The 7,362-nt window shown below is 44.9% G+C and overlaps 1 non-coding gene across 1 annotated transcript; it reads left to right on the forward strand.

The window, feature by feature from the left end:
- Positions 1–6,855: 6,855 nt before the first annotated feature.
- On the forward strand, positions 6,856–6,962 carry LOC131232047 (small nucleolar RNA R71). The gene has a single exon (XR_009164652.1). It is a non-coding gene; the product is annotated as a small nucleolar RNA R71 (small nucleolar RNA).
- Positions 6,963–7,362: the final 400 nt, after the last annotated feature.

Genomic DNA, 7,362 nt, shown 5'->3' on the forward strand with positions numbered 1-7,362 from the left:
CACCAACCCTAGTGGATAGTGAATGAATGAATGCATGAATGAGTATGCAACTCCTACTCACTAAATCCACATATCAGTACAGTTCATCTCTACAATCATCACCGGGGTTTAGTATACTCAAAATGACACTGCCGCTCTCCCAGCCGCATAGTCCAAGTGAGTATAAGAAACCTCACTATCCGCCTTGCCAATAGTCTGTCAATACCTATCCGACACGTCGATAGCGGACCCATTCACGAGCTGGTCAAACTCAGCCTAGTATTGCCCCCTACCCTCGGGCGAGTAAGGCCACACCCCCTCCCAACAGACCACGACACAGTGGGAGACGCGGCCTCCTGGTATTCGGCACTCGGGCGCTAATGTTTCCACTCGGTCTCGACTTTGGGGCGTCTCCTGGCCATGGAGGTTTAGGGATTTTCACCCAGGGACATCTATGGCGCCCGTATGCTAGAACCAAACATTTTCGGTGTCCTATTTGGCCATTCACGATATGCCTATGGAGGCTACGGCCCTAATGTTGCTAGGGCATACAGTAATCATAATGCGAGATGCATGAGTCATACAATCCAGTTATGCATCAGTCCTGCACATACCGCGTGCTCATGTGAGATAACCTCCACCTATCAGGGAGTCTCATAACAACATGCTCAATGACATATGCAATGATCAACCACCTCTCATAACAAACATGCAGATGATGCGTATGGGCATGTATCATGATGCTATGCTGTCACATACTCATAACCGGTATCCACAACCAGCATCGATAATCGACATCGACCATGTGGACATTTAACAAACATTGCCCAATGGGCCCACGGCCTCACACAAGGGCCTAATATACAACACAATGGGTCTTACTTAAGGGCCACATATACACAACAGGTGGACCCTGCTCATGGGTCTAATACATATCACAATGGGCCTTGCCCATGGGCCATGAATACATCACAATAGGCCTTGCCCATGGGCCTCAAATACATGATATGTGAGCCCTACACATGGGTCTTGAATACATCAAATGGACCATGCATCATAGGCTTAATACATATCACAATGGCCCTTAACTACGGGTCACATATACATCATATAGGTCTCGACAATCGGCCTTGGCAATCGAATTCGATACTCAGAATCGACCTCGACAATCGGAACCGGCCAATACAATCGACCTCGACAAATCGACACCGATAATCTACATCGATAATTAGCACCGACAATCAGCATCGATAATCAACAACGACGACTGGTCACATAGACAAGACTAGGTCCATAGATGAACATCTGATCAACCATAATATAAAGATCAGCCCTCGGCCGTGGTTATATCAAATCTGGTAGCATGGAGCCATCCGTCCATGGTAAATGGGGCCCACTTATTTGGGTTAACCCACTAAGAGAATGATGAGAATGGGCATAATAAGGCCTAAGGAAGGGTCACAATGTGGACATCAAACCATCACTGCCCAGCAATGTGGACATTTAACCAACATTGCTCCCAAGGAGTGGTCCACATAGAGTCAAACATAAGGTGGGCCCAAATATTCAACAAGTGGGCCTCAAACAGTCATCACAGGTGGGCCTTACACATACAGCATGTGGGCCTACACATCACAGTGGGTCGATACATTGGGCCGCATCATTGGGCCTAATATACACATCACGGTGGGTCGCATCATTGGGCCGCACCAATGGGCCTTATGCAATTCAAGTCAGGCCTCAATAAATGGGTCGAAAACATATCACAATAGGCCACGACATACGGGCCAGAAATACATTGCAATGGGCCGTTCTAATACATCAAGGTGGGCCTCTTTATATGGGCCGCACCAAAAATCATTTCAATAGTTGTAGGTATAACATGTGTATCACTACACCCATGGCCCACGTATGATGATCAGCACTTATACAAACATATCCATGTAAATCGGCGCCAACCAAACATTGTCCAGCACTATCCCAACATTATGGATGGGGTGGATACAAAATACGAACATCTAGGCGGGCCGCACAAGTGGACTGTGTGGGTGAAGTACACACAGCATGGTGGGCCTGTACAGTGTAGGCGGGCCCAGCACATGCAGCAAGCAGGCCCTGCGCCATCAAGACGGGTAGATGGTGCGGATATATAATACATTTATCATAGCGGAATCACACATTGAAAGGGGCCTTATATACATCATATTGGGCCTCGACCCATGAGCCCCAAATACATCTAATGGGCCACATCACAGGGACCTCATATATAACAAGGTGGGCCTTAACAATGAGCCATAAAGATGGTAAGTGGCCCACACCACATGGCCACGCATATATCAAATGAGCCACACTCAAATATAAGTGGTGATAATGATTCCCACTACTAAAATTTCCAAGGCCCGCCATAACATTTATTTCTCATCCAATCTAATCATAAGATCTCAAGGATTTCAAAGATAGCCGTTCAATCCTCACCGTGCACTATGGTCCACTTGATAAATAAATCTATCTTATTTTCGTCCCAAACCAAAAAAAAGGATCATTTTCCAAAAATGGTTGGACGGTTGGATGAAACACATGCATCATGGTGGGTCCCATAGGGATGGAAGGTATAGATAAGTCACATGTTCCATGATGGAGGTCCACGATTGTGGACACAACACATACATAAATAGGTCTTAAGTAAGACCCACCAAAATGTTTATTTTCCACCCAACCTAGGGCCCAACATACTGTCCATCCAAACTGGGGCAAACATGATGTTTATCTTCCATCCAAACTAGTCATAGGGTCACATGGGCCTAGGGCCCACTGTAATATTTATTTGCAATCCAATCTATTCATAAGGTCACGTGGACCTTGGGCCCACCGTAATATTTATTTATATCCAATCTAGGCCACTATAATATCTATTTGTATCCAACCTGTTGATAAGGTCTTATAGACCCAGGGCCCACTACAATATTTATTTTTCTTCCAACCTATTGATGGGGTCCCACGATCATGGAACCCACTGCAATGTTAACTTGCATCCAATCTGTTGATAAAGTTACATCGCCAGGGGCCCACTGCAATGTTTACTTGCCATACAACCTGTTTATAAGGTCACGTGGACTGAGCCACTGTAATGTTTATTTGTTCACCAAACTTTTGGTACGGTTATGTTGTCCTGGGGTCCACCGTGATGTAGTTCACAAATCCAACCCATTCATTGTGTGTATCCCACCAATTTAAGGGTCCAAACCGAGTTTCAGGTGGATCCAAGCTGCATGTGGACCCCAACAGTTGATTCCATGTGGCTTGGCACACCACCGCATGAAAGGTGATGGTGTGGGCCATCCGAGAACTTTTTATGACTGATTTTTGGAACCAACGCATTATAAAAAGGGGACCTATTAAATGAACGGCATGGATGTAGAACATACATCATGGTAGGGTCCACAATTGGGGCCAAGGGGGCCCTCCCTATTTCACGTTGGACGTCCGGACTCCTCTAGACGTCAAGGCATATACATGCATATTTATTATTATTATTTTTTCTTTTATCCTAGGTGGAACCCACATTAACCAGATCTACTCCGTCCATTATATGTGTCCCATAAAATTAGCGGTCCAAACTAAGTTTCAATCCCATCCAAAACTTAGGTAGACCCCACTAAATGATTTTATATGTTTAGGCATGTTTTCACATGATTTTAGATGGTGTGGCCCGTATGAGTCCCGTATAAGGCTGATTTTTGGGATGGACACCTGGTTTGTGGGGACCCATCAAATTCATGGTGTTGATGGTCGAAAAACATCACGGTGGGGCCCACAACTAGGACCGTGCGGCCCTACCAGACCATCTGCTCGCCAGCTGCAGGCAGTGCCTGCGCGTACTGACAGTGGCAGCGCTGCTGCTACTGCTTGCTGTTTTTATTCTTTTAAATACCGTTTTCTCACGGTTTTTCATAGGTGGTGCCCTCATCAGAAAAATCCGCCCCACTCATTAGCTTCCATACCCCAAGACCATCCAAACAAGCCCGATATGTAGCATATTTTTGGCAAATAAAAACATTTAGGCAGGTTTTAACGGTAAACATTATTATTTCCTATGGTATGGCCCGCTTGATTGTCAGATCAGCCTCATCTTTTGGTTCAACGCCTGAAATGAGCTGAGAAGTGAAATGGATGGCGTGGATTTTATACATACATCAAGGTGGGGTCTGCATGAGCAGCCCACCCCAAAGCACTCTTCCTTTTTCTTTTTTCTTTTTTTTACACCACCATGTCAGTACACGCACTCCACGATGGCCGCTCCCTGTCTAGCGTCCCCCCTGGACGCTGGACAGCATGGATATAACACAATCATCAGGGTGGGTCCCACGTGTAGTTGGCCCACGTGTCATCAGGGTGGGTCCCACATGAGCGTGGCCCACCGTTCTTAAATCAATCTGATGTTTGTATGTTTCCACCACCATAAGGTAGGGTCCACATGATTTGGACGGTTTGGGTGAAACATACCTCAAGGTGGGGTCCATCCAGGTGGGCCACACATCACACAAAAAAAGAGAAGGAGAAAGAAAGGGGCACCCACCTTTGATCTTCTATTCCTTCTTCTGCCTATGCAATCTAGAACCCCAAGGGAACAATTTCGACGGTTGAGATGATGATCCAAGGGTTGGATTGAGTGGTAGGAAGGGGGCCACACTAGTTTCTCTCCCATGGAATGCCATGGACGGTTCCATGCTTGGGAAAATGAGAGAGAGAATGAGAGAGAGAGAGGAGTGAGAAAGAGATGGGTGATGGGAGAGGGATGGTGCATGTTGACTTTTGGGTGAAAAAGGAATGGGTGTCATACCTTGTTGGTGAAAAGGGGATGGCTAAGTAAGGTTGTGTACTTAGACTTGATTAATGGATTGATGTGACATTTAGGCTAGAGATTCTCTTAGAAATTGTGACGCGCGGTGTTTTCTCGAACCGAACGCGGGCCCACATTTCCTGGCCTGAGTATCGCCTCGGCGAGCGAGACGCGGCGTCGGAATCGCAGCGACTGCGCTGTCGCAAGGGTATAGGTCTCGGGTTGAACTGACTCTGGAATACGGGATACCACTCGGGGTCGCGCGCAGCTGCCAATAAAAGATCGCGGGTCGCCGAAATTCTACCGGGAGGACCACGGAAGCCTACGAGAAGGTACGGGCTAGAACACGAGTTTTACATGTCTCCCTAATCATGTCATCATCAAAATCATGGGAGTGGGCCAAGCACATCTCTAGAGGGTCAGAAGATAAGGTCAGAGGTGTCGTATCTTCCACTAAAGAGTCAATCATGTTAATTTCGTGGAAATCGTTATCATCCTCTAAGTTTCTTCTGTTATTGAAAAAGATGTTTGACTCCAATGTCATATTCCTAAAAACATAGTCATGACACCAATCCTGTAATTGATAATTGCATTTGAAGTGGCAAGGAATGGGTGACTAAGAATGACGGGGATCTGAGTGCTCATGTTATTAATGGGTTCGGTGTCCAGGATGATAAAATCTACAAGGTAGTAAAATCTATCAACTTGGACCAACACATCCTCAATTATCCCTCTTGGTACACGAAAGAGCGATTAGCAAGTTGTAGTGTGGTTAGGGTGGGTTTTAATTCACCCAAACCTAACTGTTTGTATACCGAGTAGGGAATCGATTGACGCTCGCTCCTAAGTCAAGAAGTGCATGATCAATTCGATGGTCCCCGATTACACATGATATGGTTGGGCTACCGGAATCTTTGAATTTCTGTGGCACGTCTTGCTTTAGAATGGCACTCACTTTCTCGGTCAAGAAGATCTTCTTTTGAATACTCTGCCGTCGTTTGGTCGTGCATAAATCTTTCAGGAATTTGGCATATGAAGGTATCTGTTTTACGACATCAAGTAGAGGAATGTTGAGTTTCACTTGTTTCAACACCTCTACGATATCCTAAGAGTTAGAGAGAGGTTTTGGTGCGACCAACCATTAGGAAAATGGAGCAACTGGCTTTTCTAGAAGTTCCGGTTCTAATTTTTGTGGGGCCTCACTAGATCCATTATTGTTATCCTCTTCTGGTTCTTGAGGCTTTTCGGGCCTAACCGGAAGGGTTTTATCAATAATCTTCCCACTCCTAAGAGTGGTGATGGATTTAGCGTGCTCCATTTGATTTGAAGAGCTGGGATCACTTATCTCGTATTGCGGTTTAGGATTGGGGAGCGGTTGTGCAGGAAGCATCCCCTTTTCTATAACTGTCATACATGAATCCATCTTTTGCATAAAGTCTCGCATTGCCTGGGTCAGCTCTTGCATGGAATTTTGAACCGGTTCTTCTTGAGGTTTTCCCTGATTTGGATTTTGATTGAAGAAACTTTGAGGGGTAGCAGTTTGTCCATTTCTCCAACTAAAGTTTGGATGATTTTTTCAACCAGGATTGTACGTATTAGAGGTTGGTCCATTGAAAGGTCTTTGATAATTATTTACGGCATTGGATTGTTCATTCAACAAGGCGAGTATCGTAGGACAATTTTCAGTTGTATGAATGTTGCAATCACATATGCCGCAAACACTTTCATTAACCTTATCCTTCTTTCCTTCCATAGTCTCAACTTTTCTTATGAGCGTAGTCACTTTATACTTGAGATCATCCTCATCTTTCAAGAGATACAATCCACCTTTCTCCTTTAATTGAGTCGGCCTAGACGTGGTGTTCGATTTTGGGTAATAATCCCATGATTGTGTTTTTTCAGCAAGACTATCGAGGTAATCCCATACCTCATCGACATTTTTATTAATGAATTCTCCATTACACATTGTCTCGACCATTTGGCGCATGGAAGATGTCAGTCCATCGTAGAAAAAATTTGTAATGCGCCACGTTTCAAAGCCGTGTTGTGGGCATGAACTGACCAAATCCTTGAACCTTTCCCAACATTGGTAAAATGTTTCATCCTCCTTTTGGGTGAAGTTCATGATTGCTTTTCTAAGGGTAATCGTTTTATGATGTGGAAAAAATTTCTTTATAAATTCCCTTTGCATATCATTCCATGTGCCAATGGATCTAGGACGTAGTGAATGTAACCACGTCTTAGCCTTCTCTTTTAAGGAAAAAGGAAAGAGTCTCAGCCTGACTGTGTCCTCAGACACATTTTGAAAATATAAAGTGGCTCTGATCTCATCAAACTCTTTCAAATGTAGATATGATTCTTCAGATTCAAGCCCATGAAACTTAGGAAGGAGTTGCGTAACCCCTAGCTTGATGTCCATATTCCTGTATTTTCAGGAAAGATCATGCATGAGGGCGTACTCACCCCCGCTGGTTGTAAATAATCTCGTAAAGTACGTGGCGGGGGTGCTTGATGACCTCATTCTCATCCTGAATGTCTTCCAT

The sequence above is a fragment of the Magnolia sinica genome, chromosome 17 (genome assembly GCF_029962835.1).
Source record: "Magnolia sinica isolate HGM2019 chromosome 17, MsV1, whole genome shotgun sequence".
NCBI lineage: Eukaryota > Viridiplantae > Streptophyta > Magnoliopsida > Magnoliales > Magnoliaceae > Magnolia > Magnolia sinica.